At 36.6% G+C, this 25,542-nt stretch overlaps 1 non-coding gene across 1 annotated transcript; it reads left to right on the forward strand.

Annotated features, from left to right (window-relative positions):
* The first annotated feature begins 23,808 nt into the window (after positions 1 to 23,808).
* LOC131910180 (U6atac minor spliceosomal RNA) lies at positions 23,809 to 23,934 on the forward strand. Its single transcript, XR_009379039.1, has one exon. It is a non-coding gene; the product is annotated as a U6atac minor spliceosomal RNA (small nuclear RNA).
* The last annotated feature ends 1,608 nt before the right edge of the window (positions 23,935 to 25,542 follow it).

Raw genomic sequence — 25,542 nt, forward strand, 5'->3', positions numbered from 1 at the left:
TGATATATTTTCCAAGTCTAAACACTGAAATAATATTTAACAAAGAGAGAGTGGCTAGGTTGGTATAAGTCTGACATTACATAATAAATCACCAGCAGCACTAAAATTATTTTTGTAGCAAAATAAGAGATTGAAAAACTTGAAAACCAAGTATAAAACATTCTAAAAGCAAAATAAATTTTTGTGAACCAAATTTTAGATTTTTAAGCTGTATTACTAATTCTAATGAAAGAAATAATAGTTAACACTGCCTTTCCTTTTACAATGATGTATTTTATATTGCCTGTCCATTTGCTATGAACTGGATGTGGGAGGTAACAACCAATAGTCCAGATCTCCTATTCACACTTCATTGTGTTCCTAGAGTAACCAAGGATCTTGCTTCTGCCTTTACCATAAACTACTGCTATATGAACAGGCACGTTTTCTAAAGCTATATGGATTTACAATTAAAAAACAGTGGCACTTGTGCTGAAAACAAAAACAGAATACCATGACCATGAGATATTTAAAAATGCATCCAGTGGCTGATGAAATGATCTGTACTTTTAAAGTACATTTATTGGAGAATTGAGGGCCCAGGATTTTGCCAGCCTTGTAAATTCTGCCTAGTTATGTGGCATGATAGGAATCTTTCACTGGCTACTCTGAGAAAGTAGCCCAGTGTTGATGTACAGCAATCTATTGGACTATGGGGACTTCAAGGAAAGAGGCAGGGCAGGTCCTTAAAGACCTTCTGGCATAATAGGGAGGCAGCACCAACATAAATATGTGGATACAAACACAAGTGACTCCAAGAAATAAATATAGACAATCAACTGTAGGATGGAAGGCACTCTCAGGGGCCTCTTTGTGCTATATGATCCCATGATTTGTGGAATCACAGTTTTCTAGGAGAACATACAAAAATCTTGAATTTTAAGAAACATGAAGTTTGAATAGCTGGGAATCTGTCAAACTTCTGTGGAAAATATCCATCAAAGCATTGAGCTTTAGGTCATACATATCAGACACATATCATGCTCATCAGAAGCATAGCCAAACTGCCTTGATGGCAACATGCAGCCAAGGTATTTAGTAGAAGAATGAAAAATACAAACAACTGGGCCATTGTCTACATGGCCTGGAGGAATTGCTCAACTAATTTTTTTGATTGATGTGACCAGTTGTTTTGGCATCCTGTCAAAACTGTCTCATACACAAATGCCCTGTGTGAGTCATCATAGATTCCAAAGATGCTCATATTCCAGTTTGGCTACATTTTGAAAACTAAGATTAGAGACAGTGTCTAATAAATATGCTGACTTATTTCTGATCTAACCCATCATGAGAATTCTGCAACTTTGATTTAAAAAAAGATTTCTCTGTAAGACTCAGCCATAGCTTCATTACTGACTTTATGACTAGATTATATTATCTCACAGAAAATTGTGCATGACATACAATACTAAAAATAGTATTTTCAAGGACAGTCTTTGATTTTCTCTAATAAAATTCCCCATATGGAAATAGTTACATGATGACAAATTGACATTTGGGGATAGTCACGGGAATGAAAATGAGAAGAACTGTGCCACACAACACAAGGAGGCATAAATGCACACGCTGAATGGTTTTTCCAATTTCATTTAAATTTTTTTCTAAATTTTTACTTCAGTTTATATTTCTGAATATTTTGTTTGCATGTATGTCTGTGTACCACATGTATGCCTGGTGCCCAGAGAGATCAGAAATGGGCACCAGATCCTCTGGAATTGGAATTATGGGCAATTTTAAGTTGCCATATTGGTGCTAGGAATTGAACCCAGGTCCTTTGCAAAAACAAGTACTCTTAACTACTGAAAGGTTTCTCCAAGGCCAGGTCCATTCATTTTAAATCATCCAAGAAATAAAGAGCATCTGAGTGGCCAGGCCTAAGAGAGGCAAATGCAAGAAATAACTGCAAACAAAAATGAGAACCATGCCCATTAGGCAAGTCAGGGAAATTATAATGAAAGCATTCAAGTTCCAGAACAGAAGATAATTTACAAAAGCTTGTAGCCTCACGTTTTCAGGTTAGGTGGGATGGTTAATAATGCCAAGTATATTCAGTAAGAAAAAGTTTGGGGTGTGCAAAGCATAGTTTTTAATTTATAATGGTGCATTTTTTTTTTTTTTTTGGTTTTTTGAGACAAGGTTTCTCTGTGTAGCTTTGCGCCTTTCCTAGAACTCACTTGGTAGCCCAGGCTGGCCTCAAACTCATCGAGATCCTCCTGGCTCTGCCTCCCGAGTGCTGGGATTAAAGGCGTGCTCCACCACCGCCCAGCATAATGGTGCATTTTAATGGTATCAAATAATTGGTCCAAAAAAGCCATTGACAATATAAAAAGCATTGATAAGAGTGCAACTGTAATAAATAAATTTGTAATGTGAGCCTGTTGGAATGAAATAAAGGCATGCCCTCTCTCAAGAGTGACTACTGAGGAAGTCAAGAGAGTCAGTCAGTACAATTTTCTCATTGCTTATTGAAAGACGCTGAAACTAAGAAGACCTAAAGCATCTCTAAGTTAACATAAAAAAGCAGAATGAGAAGTCCTCACAAGTTCCAGCTTTCACCACATTTTCTACCAACAGCTTATAAATAAGCTAAAAATGAATTTGGACTTTTTAAACTGTTGAACATGATACATCGTAACAGGTGATTTTAGCTAATATACCTTATGTGAACAACTATTTCCTTTGCTAATTTTTTACTATTAACTTTTCAATGATTGAATTTTAATTTTTGGAGCAGTTTATACTGCTTTAACAAGGTAGCATTTGAAAAATGAGATAAGAGAGTTCATCAAATGAATCATAGTATCCAGTTATTTAGACTGTAAATTGGCATCATAGGGGTGCCAGTAAGTCTTAGTGATGCTTTGTTATTTCCATTTCAAGGTTTGTCACATGTTCATGATTTTTTCCCTCATTTATATCACTTCTCTATCAATCTCCTCCTTCCCATTACTCATATATACTAGCAAGCTTGACTACTAGTAGTAATACTGTGGTAGAGAATAGGGGCATACTTCTGATGGAGATGCTCACCAAAAAGATTCCATGGCAAGAGTAACGTAAGACTGAAAGGTGAAAGACTCGACAACATTTAACATATTGAGATCAGAGAGCAGTGAGGATTAAAACAGAGAAGTAAAGAAGTATGGAAAACATGTTGAAAAGAAAGAAATGTGACTGGAGAACTAGGTTAACAAAATTCTATAGTTCTTAAATCTCTTAGAAAACAGCAACTCCGTTCTTCCAACTGCTTTGTCAAGGAATCACTCTTAACTCCTTTTTCAAATAGTCTACCTGCCGCCTGAAATTATGGGTATTCATTCAAATTTCCGAACCTGCCCAGACATTTTGACTTCTTTCTGGACAGGCATACAGTCTCAGAAGCCTCCCTTCTCACTCATATATCATCAGTGATCCCACAATCTGCACCCTGGAATTCTTTATTTTTCAAACACAACCTCCTGTTTACGTCGACCAGGCTGTACTGCCTCTGGGGATTTGTACCATGGCACTCTCTTCCTAGGACAATTCCTTAAGAGAAATAGGAGATATATGACAGGTCTCTGTTCAAACGTCATCTTCCCAAGCATTCGCTAAGTCACTGACTCAATCCCACTCCCACTCTGTATTCCGGAACACTCTCCCTGGCTTTACCTTGCTTAAAAGCACCAATCTCTAGGTTTTTTTTTTTTAAAGTAGGTTTACATAGGATGTACTGTAGCACCTAAAAATCATTAAATCAAACTCTCATAAATTCTGTGTGAACATCTGGATCACATTCATCTCTGCTGAGTGTGAATTTCTTCCTGGGAACCAGGATGAAGTGTTACTTCTGTCCAGGTGACTACTGGTCACTCAGGCAGAAGGTAACAAAAACAAATTAGTGAACCATAAGCTAATGCTGAAAGCAACTTATGGGAGTGTCACAAGTTTCATACACACACACACACACACACACACACACACACACACACACACACATTTTTGTGTGTATAATTATATGTAATTATATAATATATAAAATATAGTTCTATAGAAACTATATATAAACATAAGTATATAATCATATATGAGACACTGTCAGTGATGTAAGGAAATATAATTCTTATACACAACAAAGCAACATGTTGGAGTATATAAAAAGTGATAGAATCATCCAAGTTATAAGTCATAAGTACACAGATTTTCTTCTTTATCTTTGTCTTTCTTCATATCTTAGATAAAATTCATTTGGCAATGCTCTGAAACGGAGACCATACAGAAAGGAAATGCTATTTGGAAATACACCTGTACTCAAGTGAAGAAGGTCAAATCGTTCAGATGGCGAAACTGAGTTTTCATGTAATTTCATTAGAGCTGTCAGTTCACTTTACAAAGAACTCTGGAATTTGGAGTCCCTTCAGGGTTGCTCCTAGTTGAGACTAGTGGGCCAGGTCTTTGTATATTCATACCTGGTGACTACTCATTGAGAGAACCTTTCTGAAAAAGATGAAAACTGCCCAAAGGAGTTCCCTGCTATAGAGGAGGGTTGTAAATAAAGATTCAGAGATAAAAGTCAAACTGTAAGTACAGTGACTAGGGGGTCGGGGCAGTTCAGGGTGTCAGATTTGACCAGGTTGTCTTGGCAGAGTTCCTTGATGTCAACTGTTTTCCATCAGAATAAGATGCTCATGATGACAGGTATTTGAACTGTTTTGTCTATGGCTATAGATGCTGTGCCCTGAGCACCTCTTGACATGGGACATGCTCAATGTCTGTTGAACAAATTGTGAACGAGTAAGTATTTTTATAAAAATATTCAGGTTGACAAGTAGCAAGGGGTAAAACAGAGTATTTGCATTGACTAAATAGGTACACTGTCTCTCTCTCTCTCTCTCTCTCTCTCTCTCTCTCTCTCTCTCTCCTGTCTCTCTCTCTCTCACACACACACACACACACACACACACACACACACACACACACGGTGATATCATGTGTTCTGATACTAAGTGAAGAACACTCTGTAGTGCAATCTTGGGAACATACTATAACATGGAACAGAGAAACACCAGCTATGTTTGTACAGGAAATGTTGCCAATGATTTAAATATTACATTATTTTTGTTAACTTAATTATGCCCATTTTTGGCATCAATTACACATTTTAGAATTTGGATCTTTGAAGCAGAAATACATGAAACACCCCAATTGTTTAGTAATTCATAATTACCACCAGATAGAAAACTAATGAGAAGTATATAGTGATGAGTTTGGGGCTGATGGTCAGGGCTTTCATACATACAAACTAATTTTAAATATTGACCTTACTGTAATGAATCCAACAAAAGGATATATAACCAACCTCCAGCCGTGACAGAGTGCCTTGTCATCCACTTGAATGGGAGTAACCATTGATTATAGGAATACATTCTCTGTAGTCAGTGTATAATGTATATACAGTAAGCAAGCTATAACTTGATTTCTCTACTGGCCTGAAAATGCTACTGTGAAATGTTGGACAAAAACATATAAGGAATATTACACTGCTCAGTATAGTAAATAATCAATAAATGGTAGAAATTATATCAATTAATCTTAATCCTTAATAACTTGGAAAGAAGGTGTCTTATTGAAATGGCCCTATCTTCTATACAACCCACATAACTAACTTAATTTCAGGAATATAACAAAATTTTCATCTTACAGTTAATAGTTTGTTGATTTTTGTTTTGTTCTTTGTTCTATACTCTTTTGAGGGGGCCACCACACAGCTCCCAAATAAATCACACATGGGGGCTTATTCTTAATTATAAATGCCCAGCCTTAGCTTGGCTTGCTTCTTGCCATCTTTTCTTAAATTATCCCATCTAGCTTTTGCCCCTGCCCTTTTACCTTTCTCTTACTTCTTTATATCTTTTATTATTTCTTATTCTGTGGCTGGCTGTGTAGCTGAGTGGCTGGACCCTAGTGTCCTCTTCCTTCCTCTCTCATTCCTTCTCCTTTTTCTTTCGAATTTCTCTTTCTATTTATTGTTTACAGCCCCACCTATCCTTTCTTCCTGCCTCACTATTGGCCATCCAGCTCTTTATTAGACCATCACATGTTTTAGACAGGAAAAGTAATACAGCTTCACAGAATTAAACACATGTAACATAACAGAATGCAACACACCTTGGCATCATCAAACAAAGATTCCACAGCATAAACAAACGTAACACATCTTAAAATAATATTCTACAACAAAAGTTAAACTGGTTTCTATATTTTAAGATAAAAATTACAGATTCATTACTTTGAGTTTTAAGTAAAGTCATTTTATCCTCCTTTTTGCAAATATTAATTATGCGATTTACCAAATTACAGAACATCAAGTTTACTAGGACTCAATTTTACATGAAAAACACATTTCTGATATTTAGCATGTAAAGCTGAAGAAATACATGCTCAAAACTGCTTTAAGGACTAAATAAATAAAACTATATAAGTAGGACTCTCCTCAGGTTTGGGTTGTATCACGTATCAGTTGATTCTGTTTTTAAGATACGTGTTTTTGTATTGCACCATAAAACAGATTTTTTTCTATGTACATGGATGTCATATTTTTTTTCCTACATTGATTTTTTAAAGCTAAACAAATAAATGGTTTTCAGGTTTTTTTCCAGCCTATGGGTAGATTAGAGCATGATGAATTTCAAAAGCATCCACATACCTTTAAAGTATGGCTGAAGAATTTCTCAAGGCACTAAGAAAAGATAAACCCTCTTTTAAAAGTATTTTGCTCACCTTTCTTTAAAAAACATGGGAGGGGTTAAGAAACTTGGGGTTTATTGAATCGAGTAAAGCCTCAATCCTATAGTAATCCCTATTCGGGTGTGATATTGATCAATAGAGTCAAAGACGTAAGAACTGAACTACAATAAACAGTGGCTTTTTTTTTTTATCCTCGATGGGTTCTTCATGAGCTTCCTGTAGGTAAGAACACAAATATCGTTTTCCTTTAGAGATTTGTTACTTATTTCTATTAAACATGCCCCAGGAATGCTCTAACACCAGTTAAGCCCACAGTGCATTCGATTGTGTGGTTTGTTTTTCCTAAGAATTCTTAGAGGTTTTACAAGTTCAGGAAACCAACTGGCTGCAGCCTATATAATTAGCTGAAACTCATAAATAAAATAATGAGATATATATTTTGCGTATATTTCATTTTATTGTAATTTAACAAATACTAAGTAAGTATGATGATGCATGTCTTTATTTCCAGCACCCTGGGGCCTGAGGTAGGAGGACTGCCACAGTTTTGAGGTCAGCCTGGGTGACATCATGAATCTGAAGCTATCCTCAGCTACATAGCAGACTTTGTCTCAATGAAAGAAAAATGATGTATTTAACAAATATATTTCAATTGTTGTTAGTAAATGCTCAATCATGTAGAGTCTTGATCACATGACTTTGATGTGAATTAGAACTTAAGGAATGATATACCAGTGACTAATTGATTTTAACATTGCCTGTCATTTATATAAGTGTACAGAAAAGTGCAAAAGATTCTCCAATCTCTGAATTTAATATTTTTAATGCATATACCTAGTGCCTGCTCTTTGGACTGTCTTAAGATCTCACTACGTTTTCTTTTTCTTCCACACCTTTTCATGCTCTCAGTTTGTGTTCTGTTTAATAGTTTCAACTTTTTTCTGTTTAAGCATTACTATGTAGAATATGAAGTCTTTTGGTGGCACATTGACGTATGTGTCAAAAGGAAATATGCCAAAGTACCACCAGGCCCTCATATAACTTAAATCCTCACAGGGCCATGGAATAACATTAAATACTGTCATCATGTAATTAAAAATAAACTTTTTAAAATTCATGAGTTTGTGGTGATGTAGGCACTGACCTCTCTGGGTTCCTTGACCCCTCTCAGCCAGCTGTAATGCATGCTCAAACTCTGAAGTCAAAGGCCTCCGAAGTCTTCCTCTCCGTGCATAGCTAATGTTTCTCTCTCCCACTTCAATTATGCCCTCTTCATTATGCCTCCTTCCTCACTCTCGCAGTTGTTAAAATGAAAAGCCTCTTTTCCAGTACCACAGCTCCATTATGCAGGCCTATACCTGTGCTGGCAGCATGCTCTTCTTCTCACCTCATATTGCCTTTTGCCTGGGGAGGAGATCCCCGCCGTGCATCTCAAACTGAAAACTGAAAGAAAATTAAGTTGCTGTCTGGAGTTGGAGCGAATTATGGAAAACGGGCCCTTTTGTGTCTACCAGGCATGTTGGTATAAGCTATTACCCACCTTCTACCCCATTCCCTACCGTGGTGGCTGTCCGTATGGAAATCTCATCTAAACTTTTTATCAGTTTGTACCTAAGGCAAGGATAGGATATGCAGGCAAACTTTCTGCAGAATGTGGCTAGGTGTAAAACATAGCAAGCCACAGAATGATTGATCTGGCAACTCTAATGTGAGGAATTGAACTGCAGAGTCTGGAAACTCGATTAAAATTTCTAGTTATTATAAACATAAACCAAAGTCAATTATTTGGTAGAAAAATGTGAGCAAAACTAAGTATGACTTTGCCTCCAGCTAATCCAGACTTCTGTCATAGAAAAACACATTATGTTATGGCTTTGTGTTTTATTTGTATTTTTCTTCAGTGTCTGACACCTAAATGCACACATAACCTAACATGTCTGAAGCTTTAGGATATGAACATTAAGTAACTAAGTAAATTGGGAGGCCGACATGCATTTAGTTCAAATGGTGACCCAAATCAAAGAAGCAGGAGCATGGATGAGGGCATTCGGGTCTTTAGAGGAACTATCTTGGTGGTGCCAGCTATCACAACAATGCTATGGCTGATGTACTTGAAATGATATTTCAGTGGTATTATTTACAAGATAAAGTCAGTAATAGACTGTTGTACATACTACATTATGTTTTAGGACTCAGCTATTAAAGAAACTTTATCTATAATTGTTTTCAAATTTTCATGCCTGGAGCTAGTAGACTCTTCTGAGGGCAAACATGTTATCAGAGAGAAACAATACCAAATGCTGCTGTCTTTTGAGGGCATCTACATTAATGCAGTTGTTGGGTGTTCCATCTCAGAATCATGAATTTACAATGGTTACATCTCAATGTCCTTGATGAGATGCCATGTCCTTGCATGCCTCCAGGGAGTGACTTCACTGGAGCTGATAAGGGAATGAAGAAATGTCAGGTAGAGGGACACAGATCAAAGCTATGATCAGGTGGTCTGGGCTGTTGGTGGAGAAACCACAGCACCTCAGAAGCTTAGCATGTTTATTTATGCAGTTTAACAGGGAGGCAGGGTTGTTGCATACTGCTGAATCATGGAAGCAAGGCTTATAGAATCTAGCTGAATCAAGAAAGCGGGTTTGGGAGGCATCCAGGCAGTGGCACCGGGTCCTGTGCTCATTGCATGAGTCGGCTGTTTGAAACCTGGGGCCTATTCGGGGTCCCTTGGCTCAGCCTGGGAGGAGGGGACTGGACCTACCTGGACTGAGTCCACCAGGTTGATCTCAGTCTGTGGGGAAGGCTTTGCCCTGGAGGAGATTGGAATGGGGGGCGGACTGGAGGGAAGGTGAGGGGGGCGGGAGGGGGAAGAACAAGGGAACCTGTGGCTGATATGTAGAACTGAATTGTATTGCAAAATAAAAATTTAAAAAAAAAAAAAAAAAGAAAGCGGGTTTAGCCTATGTGGATGGAGCAGTCTCTGCAGGGAGGCAGTCACCAGGTGCTAAACATCTGGGGGCAGAAAACTAGGTAGAAATTATCTGCACATGCTGTCAACATTGACACAGGGACCAGAAGGGAAGGCTTTGCCATTTCCCATGAGGCTGAATTACTGGGGTCCTAGACATGGCCTTGCTATCAGCACACTTTCACTCAGGACTTTACTCAGTGCTTCTTCCATTCCCAAAATGAAGAATTGGGAATGTGCAAAAATCACGAAAGTAGTACAGAATACCATGATTATTGCTCACTAAATTTTTAGTGGTTTTTGTTTTGTTTGTTTTTTTTGAAAAGGAATCTAGGGCACTGAAACTAAGTAGGTACAGGCAAAAGAGATAAGGAAATGATCTAACTAACAAATCAGTGTTGTACAAGCTCAAATCTCATGGAAACATGCATCAAAATATTTAAAATTTTAAAACCATATGTTCATTTATAATATTTCATTATAAATAATTTTGCACTTACAATTTCAGATTATCATGATATAGTGTATTAATTATATTTGTAGTAAGTATATATTTTAATCATTCATTCCATATCATATTCTGCACATGAATTATTTTGAAAATTAATTTTTATTTTACTATTTCATATATATATATATACATATATATGTATGAAGTGTTCTTTGATCAAAGTCACCTCATTATAAAATTACATTGAAATTACTTATTTATTCTAGCTTAGGACTGACTGAATAGCAGAGGAAGAGGGGAATTCAAAGTTAATTCTGCATTGTGACATCATCATCAAACAGTAGATGAGCAGATAAACTTTTCTGTTCTGATACTTAAAAATGTTTACATACCTCTTTAAAACTAATTTATAAGTTACTAAGAAACAATAAGAGTCCCTAAAATTGCTTTTAGAAAGCATATATAGCCGGGTGGTGGTGGCACACGCCTTTAATCCCAGCACTCGGGAGGCAGAGGCAGGCGGATCTCTGTGAGTTCGAGGCCAGCCTGGGCTACCAAGTGAGTCCCAGGAAAGGCGCAAAGCTACACAGAGAAACCCTGTCTCGAAAAACCAAAAAAAAAAAAAAAAAAAGAAAGCATATATACCAAGTAGGGAATAGTAACAATTATTATATATATCAGAAAGTAAGCAGGCATGTCTCACAGTCCAAGTCTCTCTTCTTGTTCCTCCACACCATTCTTAGGCTATGGACAATGCTTCTGATTTCTTTCACCAAAGATTAACCTCATTTGTTCTTGGATTTTGTATAAATTGAATCATATAGTATGATGTCTTGTCTATGACTCTTTGAACTCAGTAAATTAAAAAAATTGTTTAATTATATTTATTTTGTGTGTGTGTTTGTGTGAGGGTGCATGTGTGAGTGCATGTGTGCTTGTGTGTATGGTGTGTGCATGAGTATTTTTGTGTATGTGTCTGTGTGCATGCATTCATATGCATGCATGTGTGTGTGTTTATGCATGTGTGTGTGCATGGGTGTGCCCTGGCTCACTTGTGCAAGTGAGTTTCTGGAGTTGGTTCTCTCCTTGCATTATATGTGTAACAGGGAACAAACACAGGTCATCCATCATATTGGCAGCAAACACCTTTGTCTACAGAGTAATCTCAACAGCCCCACTTTGTGTTTTTTAAAATTATGTCAGCTATCCATGTTATAAATCATTAAGTAATCAAACATGGTAGCCCAGTGGTGTGAAGCCAGACAGATACTTAAGAAGCAGAGACAGGAACTTCATAAATTGAAGGCCTGTCTGGGGTAAGAGTGGATTCAAGCCCAGCCTGGGCAAATTAGCAAGACCCTATCTCAAAACAAACAAACAAAAACATGTTGGGATTTTGTACAATTGTAGAGCAATTGCTAAATATGTACAAAATCTTAGTTTCAATCCCGGGTACCATAATAAATAAGCAAATAAAAAAATTACATGATAACATTAATTTGTATGGCTCAACCCTAATTTGTTTCCCTATTCAACTTCTTTTTGGACAACTTTGCTTCAATTTTAAGTGAAAGAGCTGTAACCTATCCTAGTACCAATCTCCTTGAATTGCACTGCTGATTTCAGGAGTAGAAGTTTGCTTGATTATTTACGGTTGTCTACTCAAAATTTTCCTGCCTTGTTGTGTCATTCCATACTCCTGTGAACACTGTTCAAAAAGATTAATTTCATCCACATCCATCATAGTGTTTGGCTATGTGAGTCCTTTGAATTTTAGCAATCATAACTGATGTGAAATGGTGTATCTTTTTTTTCCATTATTAGGACTTTTTTTTTTTCTCAAGTGCTGAAGACGAGTGTAGTTGAAAGTTTTCCTATGTCCTGCCCAGTCCCGCAGCCACTCAGACCCAAATAAACATACAGAGGCTTTTATTATTTTTAAACTATGGCCATGACAAGCTTCTTGCTAGCTAGCTCTTATGTCTTAAATTAACCCATTTCTATAAATCTACGCTTTGCCACATGGCTTGTGGCTTATCAGTACCATTACAACATACTTCTACTGGTGGCAGCTAGCAGCATCTGCCCCACACTCCCTTCTTCTCTCCTTTCTCTCTTGAATTTTTTTTGCCTGGCTCTATCCTGCCCTGCCATAGGCCAATGTAGCTTTGTTTATCAACCAATCAGAGCAACACATATTCACAGTATACAGAAAGACATTCTGCAGTAGACAAGTCTGTGTTCTGGAGGAATGTTGTTAGAGATAATAATAGCAAATTTATATTGGAATATCTTAGATAACATAAGAATGATGAGTACTTATTTCCATATTTTAACTTTTAAGTTAATGTTTCCCTTTATATCCTAGGAGGTTTCATTGTTCTCAATTAGAAAATTAGAAAAAAACAAAATCACCTGCCACCAACTTATCCAGGAAATGCATTTATACCACCAGTGATACTCTGCCACTATAGAAGTAGGTGTAAATCTTGTTTGATGGGTCTTCTCAAATACTCATTGGTATATATATGAATCAAAAGACCTAAAAGCAACAGATATAAAGGAGGAAAATGTTAGTATGTTAGTGGTTTCTGGGTCATGTTTGAAAACCTTCAAATTTAGTAGGTGCTCCATTTGACATTGCAATAGATGACAAGCAGCGTATTAGAAGAAAAGAGCATACAGAAGGTGATGATCACAATGATATTCAATTGATGATAAGTATTTTAGAATGATACTTTCTCCAAGTCAATATTTTGTGCTGGACCCAAAATTATGTCCTAATTCTAATCCTTCCCCAGAAGTTTCATCAAGGCTAGTCTTTCCAAGAACCTTGGTAAGTGAAATTGTTTAAGACAAGTATCTACAAAATGAACTTCAAATATAGTGTTAATTCAGACAATCGTATTATCATATCCATACTATTTTGCTTAACTCATTTTATTTTCTATTCAAGTGGTGGTTAGGCGGAAGGGCTATCTGGTTGTTAGTTTGGGCATAGCCCTACCTCCAGGACTTTCTCTATTCAATTATATAAGCAATGGCTTCTGACTCCAGAGATTTTGAAGATTATATGTTATTTCCCCACTGGTATCAGAGGAATTAAGTCCAATTTGGGGAGACTTTGACTTTGCAGACAGGAGTTAAGAGATTTCAGTGGAAATTATAGGACTGTGCTAAAATAACAAGCCAGCAACCACAAGACAAAAATCTATCCGAGTTCTGTAAAGAGTTATGAGTGATTTCCCTTGAATAAACAAGTTATTTTGACAGGGTTCTAAAGTAATTTAGAGAGAAATCCGGGAGAGCATATGAAAACCCACATGGCAAGCGGGAACACTGTTTTAAAAAGTTTGTCAATTTAATGAGCACTTAATTAAAGTCAACAGAGTCTCTAAGTCTCCAAGTAATTTTCAAAAAGAGCTTTTGGGAAAGGGGAATTTTTTCTCCATGCTTGTCCTCATTTTCTCTTATTCTCCATTTGTCTGAAAACCATGGAAAGCCTTTATAATATTATCTTTGGGGTTTTGTTTTTATTAACTCTTTCTTCTTATCATGGAGCTCAGTGTGAGACCAATCAGAATTAAACCCATTTATTTTCCTTCCCTGTTACCAATATTTCGGTCTTATGAAAATCAGTAACTTTTTTTTCAGATTATTTACTTAAGTTCTTTTTAGATAAGTATCATATTCCTCTTCCCACTCTGTTTGCTGATGTATTTTCTATCTATTAACCATTATCCATTTATGTTTTCTCTTTTTAATTTATTTAATCGAGAGACAGTTATATAATCTCCCCACCTTCCCTCCTACACTTTCCATGTCCACTTCTGGTCGACTTGCTATGCCTTGTCTGGGCAGCCATGCTGATAAGATTTCATGGCTGTAGCTCTCCTGTCAGAGCTAGAATGTACAATTGCACTGCAAACTTGTTAACCCTCAGGCTTTTACAGTCTTCATGCCCCGTCTTCTGTGATGTTCCTGAGCTGCAGGTGCAGGGATTGTGTTATAGATGCAGCAACAGTAACAGGCCCCCATGGTCTGCCCTCTCCATTCTGACCAGCTCTGGCTATGTCTGTTGCTGCAGAAAGTAGCTTCTTTGAGGAGGACTGAGATCTAAACTTATCTATGTCAACAACACCGATGGTGACCATGGAGTCCCTGGCAGGAAACTGGGCTGTGGTCTGGATCAAGTCCAAAAGGAATTTCTACCTTATCATCTGTCATCTATCTGTCTGCCTGCCTGTCTGTCTGTCTTTCTTTGTATATCTGTCTTCCAGCCATTCTCTATGCTTTCAGTTTGATTCCGTTTTATACAGTTTTAATCTGTTTGTTTCTCAACATAAATTACCAAGACAAACAGAGAGATCCAGGACAGCCAGAAATTATAGGATGTAATAGGACCATTAGTAATTTAGTACCTTGTTAAGAAAAATAAACCAATCACTAGTTAACTAAAGCTTATTTTAAAAAGCTTGGTAAATGGTGGCAGACACCTTTAATCCTAGCACTCAGGAGGCAGAGGCAGAACTCATTCTCGGTGAGTTCGAGGCCAGCCTGGTCTCCAGAGCAAGTTTCAGAACAGCCAAAGCTACACTGAGAAACTGCATTGAATAAAAAAAAAAAAAAGCTTGGTAAATATAAAAATGCCTATTCTCTAATAGCCCCATATTATGAGAACAAATACTGCTGTTTTCTCTGAATTCTTTAATCAGTTTGTTTACTGTGCATAAGTTAGAACCACCCTTCTCCTTCTCCTAATACTCTTCTACTATCTATTGACACTGAATGGTTGAAAACAGGAGTTAAGATGTCTTCTAAGAAATTAATTAGAACATTTTCAATTTCCAAGGTCCAGATGGATACCTGTGTCTCTATAGAAGTTGTGGGATTCAAATTAAGTGTACAAAGGGTTATGACGTATTAGGAAAAATGTATGTTGAGATAGGATCAGGAGGCAATAAGGTCAGAGAGATGAAGGAAAATGTTTCCAGGTGCCCTGTGACTATTACTAGAACAGCACGAAGTCACAGCATCAGCCATCCTAGAAACAATGCTGCTTCAAAGGAGAGAAAACCCATAAAAAAAGGACCCTAAGGACAAACCCACAAGAAAACATAACAAGCCTCCATCTGCAAGCACCTATTGTTAACAGAACACAAATATTTACATAAGAAAAAAAGTCCGAAGAGCTCATGCATCGAAGCCTGAAAGAAATAAAGTAAAAACAAACAAAACTAGCAGTCTTGAAGTAATTTTTACTTAGGAAGCCCACGGAAACAAATTTGAGATTTCTATATTCCTCTTTATAAATCCATAGTTGATATGTAAGTGTTTGTAGTAGATTCAAATAATATTATTCTCTAACAGTAAAACTTAAAGAAGTATGTTCTTTTATAAAATTAAATATAATTTTGATCATAATTTGAATAAAAATGTTACATTGATAAATATAAAGCATACCTTATTAAACAAAGTACACTTAACCTAAAAAAACCATGCAACAATATCTCTGAATTTACTGGATGTTATCTGGAAATTGTTTGTTTTTAAAGAAATATTCTGGTTATATTTAAAATAACCAGTCTCATTACCATTTCACTTTCACAGCTTGAATCTAAGATATTATAAAAACCCAAATAACTGCTTTCTAATGCCAGTCATTATTTTAATTAAAACTGCAACAAATAGGAAAATGTGAAGTCTTGAGTTTTTCAATCTGAAAAGAAAGGTACATGTATCCAGAATTTTAATTTTCTTTTTGACTGTCACTAGAACATGCTCATATTTCAGAATAATGCAACATTTTAAGAATTTGGTTGTATAAGAGGCCTGTAATTTCTCTACTGGCTAAAATATATACACAAGGACTTAGTAGAACAGCTTAAAACTGGTAGGAGCTAAGTAATGCAACCATGGCCACCTAGGATGCTGAAGAGACTGAGAACAGAATAGTTGTAAAGTCTATGAAAACGGATGCTTCACCAGGCTAAAGGTCTGGGAGATTACTGGAAAATCACTGGTCTTTGGTCCATAGTGAAACCCACAAAAGCTGGAGTACAACATCAGTGAAAAATGGAGATAGCATCAGCCACAGAGGTAGAGACTTCCAGCAGCAAGATGTAAAGGCAAACCAGAGTATGGATTTTTTTTTCACACACCCTAATATCTGGGTCACTAGAAAGTGCCACTCAACTGGGAAGTGTCTTTTCCCAGCACCCCAAGTCCTTCTTGGAGGTACTCATATAGAACCATCCAGGCGAATATATTTTAGTTGTTTCCAGATAGAAGAAATTTACGGTCAAGATTAACCATAACAACAACTTTCTATTAACGGAAAAACCCAAGATGTCTGTTGGTGGGAATATGTGAAAGAATGGGAGGCAGAGAAAGAAGGGAAGGAAGATGTCAGCTTCTTCTTAGGAGGGACAAGTCACGCACTGCTAGTGTAGAATAAACATGTATTTTATTGTGACTTAAAGATTGAGTCTAAACTCACTAGGATTCGTTACCTACACGAGGTAAATATTCAGTGCTTTTTTTTTACAGTTAAAAGAGAGGTTGGAATGTTGGGAACTTACGTTCACTCTTTATGCCTGTGTTCTATATTATATATGTATGGATATCTCTGCCCGTGACAAGTGTTTATGGGGATCAGCAGGACCTGTACCAGACAATTTATTTTAAAGGTCTCAAAAAACCTCTCCCCCAGTCCCCACACAGCAGTGTGAATGGGCATATCCGCATGTCCACAGGCACAGACTGCCATCACCAACATGAGCGGTCAATCCAGGTGATCCAGTCAGGCTCAATTTGTCCCTTTTAGGCTTTGGTGGACCCTGAAGAAGCCCAACAGCCTCTTCCTCACTCCATCAGGGCCTTCTTCACGGACAAGCAAGTTGCCAGCTGTCCCCCTGCACATTCATAATCTGTCCCACAGCACTAAAACTACACAATGTCATCCTGGTCTACTTCCCAAGCTATCCTTTCCTGTGTCTTCCAGATCCTCCATTTAAGAATCAATAAACACAGCTGTGCCCCCAGCCTCTCCGGGAAATTGTTTCCTGTTTTCTCTTATCTAAAATCCGGTTGTCCCCTAAGGGTACTCTCTTCTTGAGTGGAATTTCTGATTCTTTCACACCCCATGAATTCTCATATGGAACATTTCCCCCTCCTCTTCATACCTTTAAAGCATAATTGGGGAGAAAGAGCAAGACAAACCATCTTATACACTGAAATAGATGACCGCTTTTCCCCTTTACTTCTTTTCACTAACAGTCCACTCTGGGCATCTCCACTGAGGTAGGTTAAAGAAGGCAATACATTTCGTTGAAGGCCCTCTCCATGATAGGAGCGACAACATTTTCATCTGAATCGCTGCAGGTTCTATGACTGCTTGACAAAAATAATAAGGCAAACGTACACTGCACAATTCCAGGGCCCTATCATTAAGCGTCTAGCAAATCTCACTCTTCACTTACTGAGATCATGTCTCTGGACCACAGCCAGGATGCTGTGAGGAAGCTCAGAGCAGGTCCTTGACAAAACTCATGTGCCAAGCAAGGCCCTGCTAGGTAGCAGCTCTGCTCACACTCTCTGGTTACTGCCAACATTTCCTTTCCAAGCTGACTTCCCAGTGAATTCTTAACCCTAGTAGAGTTCTACAAATTGTGAGCTATTAAACAGTAATGAATTCTTTCAGTGGCCAGTTTATTGTGAATTAAATATATAATTTAAGCCATTACTACTTGCATAGTTAATTACAGAACAATATATATATATATCAGAATGTAGTATTTTAGGTATCTTATTTAAAATGAAATATTCAATATTTCAATTCTGAATGTTTAAGTTTTATTAATCATTTCTTTTCCTGATTCTTATGAAAAAGTGTCTCAGCACATCTGTCTACCTAAGCTCCTGCTTACTTCTACATTGCTGGCCACAGTTATCCTGTCATGGTAGGTAATCTTGAAACCTGGTTAGAAATCCAGTGTTTTCTCTTGTCTGTACTCTCGTTTTCCAGAAGTGTATAATAATAGCTGTCTTTTTTTGCTATTATTATTTGTTCTATAGAGTTTCTTTCTCTTTTTAATCCAGACATTTCTTATGTGATCTAAATATCTGTGTCTATACCACAAGTTAACACAGATATATATATTGTCCAGAAGAAAATGTGTTATCTAGAATTCTAGATAATGCATTCCCTGTCCCCTTATTTGAATAGTTGTAATAACCTTACTGGTAATAATGTTAGAAATTTCAATATTCATCTTTTTCTTCATTTTTTTCTTCTTTCTACATGTTCAAACTTTGAAAGTCTTGCTAGTGCTACATTTTACTCATTTCTTAAATCCCTAAAATATATTCCACACCTAGTTTAAAGTAAGACTACATTTTATTATATCAGAATTGTGTTAGTCTCCATATTTCTAGATTATATATCATATGTTAGAAAGAAAATATAGATCCTTCAACTAGGAACTCTTATTTAGTGATTTTTAATTTAATGATCCTCTCCAGCTTCTTTCTTTATATTTCTAGTTTATTTTACTTTATCCTAAAGCTGTAGGTATCCTAGCTGTAGTCTATGACTGGTTACTTGGAATTGACCTTCTGGTATAGTACTAACAGTCTGGTTTGTTCCACCTTCCACTCCACCCACCACAGTAATTCTGGTCATCCAGTTGGTTCCAAACTGAACTTTAGTTTAATTTTCTTCTAAAAAAATTCATTAGTAAAGTTTTGCACTTACATATTCTGATGAGAATCTGAGGTTGGGGATCCATTCTTCACTTACTCATAGTATATGACAAATCTAAGGCCAACATCATACTAAATGGGAAGGAAACTACAGTGTTTCCCCTATGCCAACTCCCAGTATCCCGATTCAGTACAGTACTGGAGGTTTGACTCAGTAGAATTAGACAATAGTCTTAAATGAAAGACCGTAAATAGGAAAGGAAGATGTTAAAGCATTCCTAAAGTAATTTCTACAGATTATATGACTATATACATTTTAAAAAGCAAATACACTTCTAAAAACATAAAAACACATTCTGTTAGTTTTCAGTAGTCAGTATGAACGTAAAAAATTCAGTTTTCTATCCACTGATGAAAAATCTTCAAATTAAAACCTTTCACAATTTTTTCAAATAATTACATAAGAATAAATCAAACCACCAGGCTAAAAGACTTTTACAATAAAAAATATAGAACACCAATTAAAGAAATTAAAGACACACAAGGGGAAGGGTCACCCATGTTGATGCGTTAAAAAACTGATACTCTAAAAATGAATATTCTATCTAAAATAATATGTATTATCAATGACATTTTCATCAAACTAGCTATGATAGTCTTTGTAGAGTTAAACAATGTATCCCCAAGACTTATATAGTACTGCAAAAGATTTCAAGGATCCAAAACAATCTTGAACTATAACAACCAATATTCAGAATTTGAGTAAATTTTTAAAACTTAAAAACATGGAAAGAGATATCCCAATTGAAATTATATAGCTGTATGTGATGGGACATACTTATAACTTACAAGCAATTTGAAGGCTGAGACAGGAGGATTGTTGTGAGTTTAAAGGCATCTTGTACCATACAGTGAGTGCAAGATCAGCCTAGACTACAGAGTGAAACCTTGTCTGAAAGAAAAAACACACAAAAAAGGCAAGGAATCTTAATAACCATTACAAAATAAGAAAGATAAATGCTTAGCAAATGGATGAAAAAATGTTCATTATCATTAGCCATCAGAAAAATGTACTAAAATGAAAATTAGATAATTTCAATTAAGATTATGATTATTGAAAAACAAACAATAACAAAGGCTTGGGAGGATATGGATGGAAAAGACATCTAGTACAATTTTGGTAAAATTTAAATCAGTACAGTCTTTCAAAAAGCTAAAATTAGGGTTTCATTACTTAATCTGTTATTCCTATATAACAAACCCAAGGCCAATATTGTACCAAATTTGGGATCAAGGGAAGGCAATGTTTCTTCCATATCAACCCCGGTTGTTTATATTCAGATGGCACAAGAAGTTAACTATACGATATAGCTGTTCTACTTCTGGGTATGTTTCTAAATTGACAAAATAAACATATCAAAGAAATTCCCTAACCTTTGTGTTCTTTGTAGCACTAGTCACAGTAGCTAAGAGGAAGAGTCAGTGTAAGTGTCTGTCAAAGATGAATGGACAAAACAGTTTGCAACATAGTCACAAGGTATTCTGAATTAGTCAGAAAAGGAATAAATTCAGTTCTTTTTAGAGACAAGGGACAGAGCTGGAGAAATTTTGGTAAACAAAACTAGACAGCTTTAGAAGCACAAAGACCTTGTTCTGTCTCCTATGTGGAATCTAAAACAATAGCAAAAACCCAGCATGAATATAGAATTATTCCAAGAGGTCGAGAAAAGACACAAAGGAGGGATAAATGGCATTGGATATGATCAATGTCTGTATGCATGCATTGAAATTCCATATAACCTAGTTAACATATAGAATGAATACCCAAGAATCTGAAAAAAATTAAAACTACTTTAAAATGTATTTGTAGTACATCAAATAAAGAGTTAGTACCACTAGATAGCATTCTTGCTTTTTGAAATAGTTGTTTTCGTTATTCAAACAGGGGAATGTGGATTACAAATTTCACTTTGGTGAATATTATGCTCTCTAGATATACTGTTTAACAGTTCTTGAAATAGTATCGCTGGGTCCATAGTTGCTGTAGTAGCTACTTCTTGACAATGGGGATAAATAGGAAATGGAACATTTTTTCAGTTCTATTAATTTTCTTTATCACTGAACCTTAACACAAGTTGTCCACTAGATTTGAACTCCTGATGGACAGGGATTGTGTTTTATTTATCTTTGTAATTCCATCTTTTTTTTCCTTAGAGAAGTATTATACATAGTTTTAAAACTCCTTTGAAAATTCATTGTGAATTTAGCAAGTAAAAAAGCAAACTTACATTCTGGACTTCAGAAGCTGCTGATAGAATGCAATGTGCTTTACTGGATCTACGTAAGTGTGAAACTTCATCAACTCTTTTGAAAGAAGGAAAGGATGAATGGGCTTATTTTCTATGTAAATGTAGTCCATACCTAAAGCACTTTTCCTTGTAGAAGAAATATCATCAGAAGCACAAATGTAGAGGTTTCCCAGTCTGTAGTTTAGCACTTGTGGGGAAAAAGTCCACTCACACATTCATCAGAAGTTAGTTCATTGGTTTTGTTTTTTGAGATAAGGTTTCTCTGTGTAACAGTGCTGGCTGCTCTGTATCCTGATCTGTAAATCAGGCTGACCTTGAACTCACAGAGATCTGCCCTACTCGGCCTCCGGAATTCTGGGATTAAAGGCATGTGCCACCACTGCCTAGCTTTGCATCTGATAAAATATTTGTAATTACATTTAATTTGAATATAAATTTGTTTTATTGTCAAAAACACGTATCCTTAGTTACGTTCAGAAGGCAGAAAACATAATAACTAGCTAGATACACATCCACAATCATAAGCATAAAAGTATTAATTAAGACAAAACAGTATACCACATTCCCTATAACATAATTTATACACAATTAAACACAAATGAATAATTTAATCACAAACATCAGCACCTTCAGAAAATGACATGAATCAGATAGTATTAAAATGATGCAAACTTTTGCTAAAGATCTAGTTAATTTTTGATGCCTTTGAAAATATCTTTTCAGAGAATATATATGAAACAAAATCTTCATCTGTTAATAAAGTAGATGCTTTTCAAAAGCATCTCTGTACCCTGCAGACACTAAGCAATCAGTATGTCGAGAGACTGGTTTAAAAGCTGTCAACTAGCATAAAAACCGAGAAAGCACTTGTGAAACTACACTGTTCTTTAAGTAAAATTCCGGGATGAGGACAGACGTCAGGCATTTCTGACAGACTCTTAGAGATGTAAAAACAGAAAATGTAGTAACAGTGGCTCCCCTGGAATGATGCTCTGTGCTGCCCACACTATGGAAACATTTACTTTTCCAGCTGCAGAGTGTTCACACCTGCCAGCTCCCAGCTACAGTTCCTTTTACAGAATGGCTTTTACTGTCACGGAATCAAGATCACCTCTTTGATTCAAATCCACCAATTGTGTGTCCTTCAACCCTATCTCACCTATGGGATGTTAACAACATACCTGACAGACATACAGCTAACAGTAGTTGAGGTCTGGGCCAGGTTTTTTCAAGTACTTGACATTTAATTGAAGAATGAGATAAGGGTGTGGTGATATTGTGTTCTCCAAAATATTGTGCACCCTAATAAACTTATCTGGGGTCAGAGAACAGAACAGCCACTAGATATAGAGGCCAGAAAATGGTGGCACACAGGCCTTTAATCCTATCACTTGGAAGGCAGAGATCCATCCAGATCTCTGTGAGTTTAAAGCCACACTGGAAACAGGCAGGCATGGTGACTCACGCCTTTAATCCCAGAAAGTGAGCCTTTAATCCCAGGAAGTGAGACAGAAAGCAGAAAGGTATATAAGGCTTGAGGACCAGGAACTAGAGCTAGTTAAGCTTTTAGGCTTTTGAGCAGCACAGTTCAGCTGAGATCTGTTCTGGATGAGGACTCAGAGGCTTCCAGTCTGAGGAAACAGGATCAGCTGAGGAATTGGAGAGGTGAGGAAGCTGTGGCTTGTGCTGCTTCTCTGATCTTCCAGCATTCACCCCAATAACTGGCTCTGGGTTTGATTTTATTAGTAAGACCTTTTAAGATTCATGCTACATAAGGGCACACGTGATGGGTAAAGTAGCAGGGGAAACTTTATTCAAAGCAAAGTGATAGTACCCTTCAGAAGGAATATGCTGTCAAGCTTGGCAGCAGACCATGGTGAACATCTCAAAAGGTACCAGCTATTATATGGAACCACTTTTCATGGGTTTAGAGAGAAGTTTGTTTCCTTCTCTTTGGATCATAATTTTTAGGTTATATTTTGGTTGACAAATTATCTAACCATTTCTCTACTGCACATGTCCCTTCCTAGAATACATCTGATTTTAATCATATACTTGTTAAATTATACATAGACACAAGATGGTAAATACAGGGAATTCCTCCTGAAGTTCACTTGGGGTTAGAGTTTTTCTTTATTGATCAAGAACCTGAAATGAATATAGCCTGATCACCCCACCCTGATGCCATACTATTATACCCGGACATAATTGGAGTACAGTTGAATCTGTCTAAACTTGTTGATCATTAAAGGGAGGATAAACTTATTCAGTTGTTCAGAGAAGATGGCACTTGCAGTTTGATATAAGACTAGATCCTGGATTGCCAACAGGTTGTCAGATGCATTGTTCAGAGAAGTGTATGTATGTACATTGTACAGGTGGATAAGAGTCACAGGCTGATAAGGGCATTGTTAGAAAAGGTATATGTGCATAGCCAAAAGCAGGTTGTTGAACTGGTCCCTAACCTTGCCTGCCTCAATACTACATATAAATATCAGCTTGGGATCTTTCCGAAGAACCCAACCTTGGACAGACAGTTTCACTAAAAACACAAAACAGATGGAAGTGTAGAATTCATGTTATGTTTATAAGGATAAAAAATTGTTGGAGTGTTGTATGAAAGGAGAGAAGGTTAGCACTCCCCTTGACAAGGATGGAAGCGGCCCTTGGGCCTAACAACACACATACAGTTAAGGCATTGCCACCTACTTCATGGCATCTAACCACTGTTTTTTGAACTGGTAGTAACTAAACTTTGACCATATAAATATTAGATACCTGACTTCCTTCATAATTATGATTGAAAGTATCATTAGAGGTAATGCCAGAAGATAGTATAAAAGTATCAGATGGTAATGCCAGCAATGTAGGTATCTTTGTAAGTATTTCTCAAAAACCATACATTAAATTTCTTTGAAGTAAGCATTATGGAATCAAGGCTGTTTTATTTTAAATTTTGGTCAATCAAGATTTTTAGGTGATAAACATGGACTGTCCTTGAATTTAAATTTTGTCTTTTGACTGTCCTGATAACTTATTTCTGAATTATAAAAATTAGCTGCTTGACAATTGATGTACCAACTGAGTGTTTAATTTTCACATCGTAAATCAAATATATTAAAAATAATGTTGAGCATTAACAGGTATTTTCACATATTCAACTTTAGTATACTTAGAGTGAAATGGAGGAAGTAACTAAATGGGGACTAAAAATTGGCCTTTACTTTTAAATAATTTGTTATAAATCTTGGCAATAAAGATAAATTGATGTTTTAAAAAATTGTTGGAAAGAAACAAGTTTGTCTTAACCATTTTCTGTTTGAAACACCTTGGAAATGGATTTGCCTATGTTTGTAATTAAAACTTTGAAGACACACACAGTTATAAACAGGCAAGCTGCCTTGTGCTTCTCATGGCTCCTTCTTATCACTCCTTGCCCTTTCTTTACTTCCTGCTCTTACAAATGATGGGATTTGTTTGCTTTACTGTAACCAAATATACTGGAAGTTTGGAGAAATATAAACAAGAAAGAGCCATTGAAACGGTTCAGTGAGTAAAGGCACTTGTCAAGCTTGACAGTCTAAGTTAAAACTCTGGAGCCCATGTGATGAAGGAGAAATACAGACTCCAGAAAGTTGTCATGTGACCCCCATAAAGATACCATTTTATAGAAATTTTCACACACATATATACACACAGCACACATATATGCACAAATAAATATTTAAATAAATATTAACAATGAAGACCGAATGCTATAGTGGATAACTGGTATTTTGATGCTATAAATACTTAGAATCTTCCCTGAGTATTCAAAACAACCATTTTGTAAATGCACGTATTCCTAAGAAACAAGGGCATTTTTAAAAATGAGTATTTGGATTTTGAGTCATTCCAGAATAAGACTTCATTGTTCAAACACTATCTCAGATGCATCCAGTACTCAATTAACAACAACAAAACAAACAAACAAATAACAACAAAATATTATTCAAGGTAGAAAACAATAATTCATAGTTTCAAGTTCACCTCCAACTTGAGTGTGCATATTTCAAATGGGGATTTGCCTCTCTACCTCTAGTCTGGAGCCAAGACTCCAGATCTGCTTGGGGGCACCCTGGTGGTAGGATCATAAGCAGGGGTTTTTAGAGTCCACTACCTATGATGGGACACCTGTGCAGCCTTGAGGCAGGGAGAGGGTTTTGAACTTGCCTCTAGTGGATGTGCCTCCCCGTGGGAGGCTTTGCCTTCTTATAGGGGGGAATGGGAGCGTGGGTTGGGATGGGGAGGCTAGGGTGATGGAAGAGGGAAGAGAGGGATCTTTGGTGTGTAAAATGAATGGA

This window comes from Peromyscus eremicus, chromosome 4 (genome assembly GCF_949786415.1).
Source record: "Peromyscus eremicus chromosome 4, PerEre_H2_v1, whole genome shotgun sequence".
NCBI classification, from domain to species: Eukaryota; Metazoa; Chordata; class Mammalia; order Rodentia; family Cricetidae; genus Peromyscus; species Peromyscus eremicus.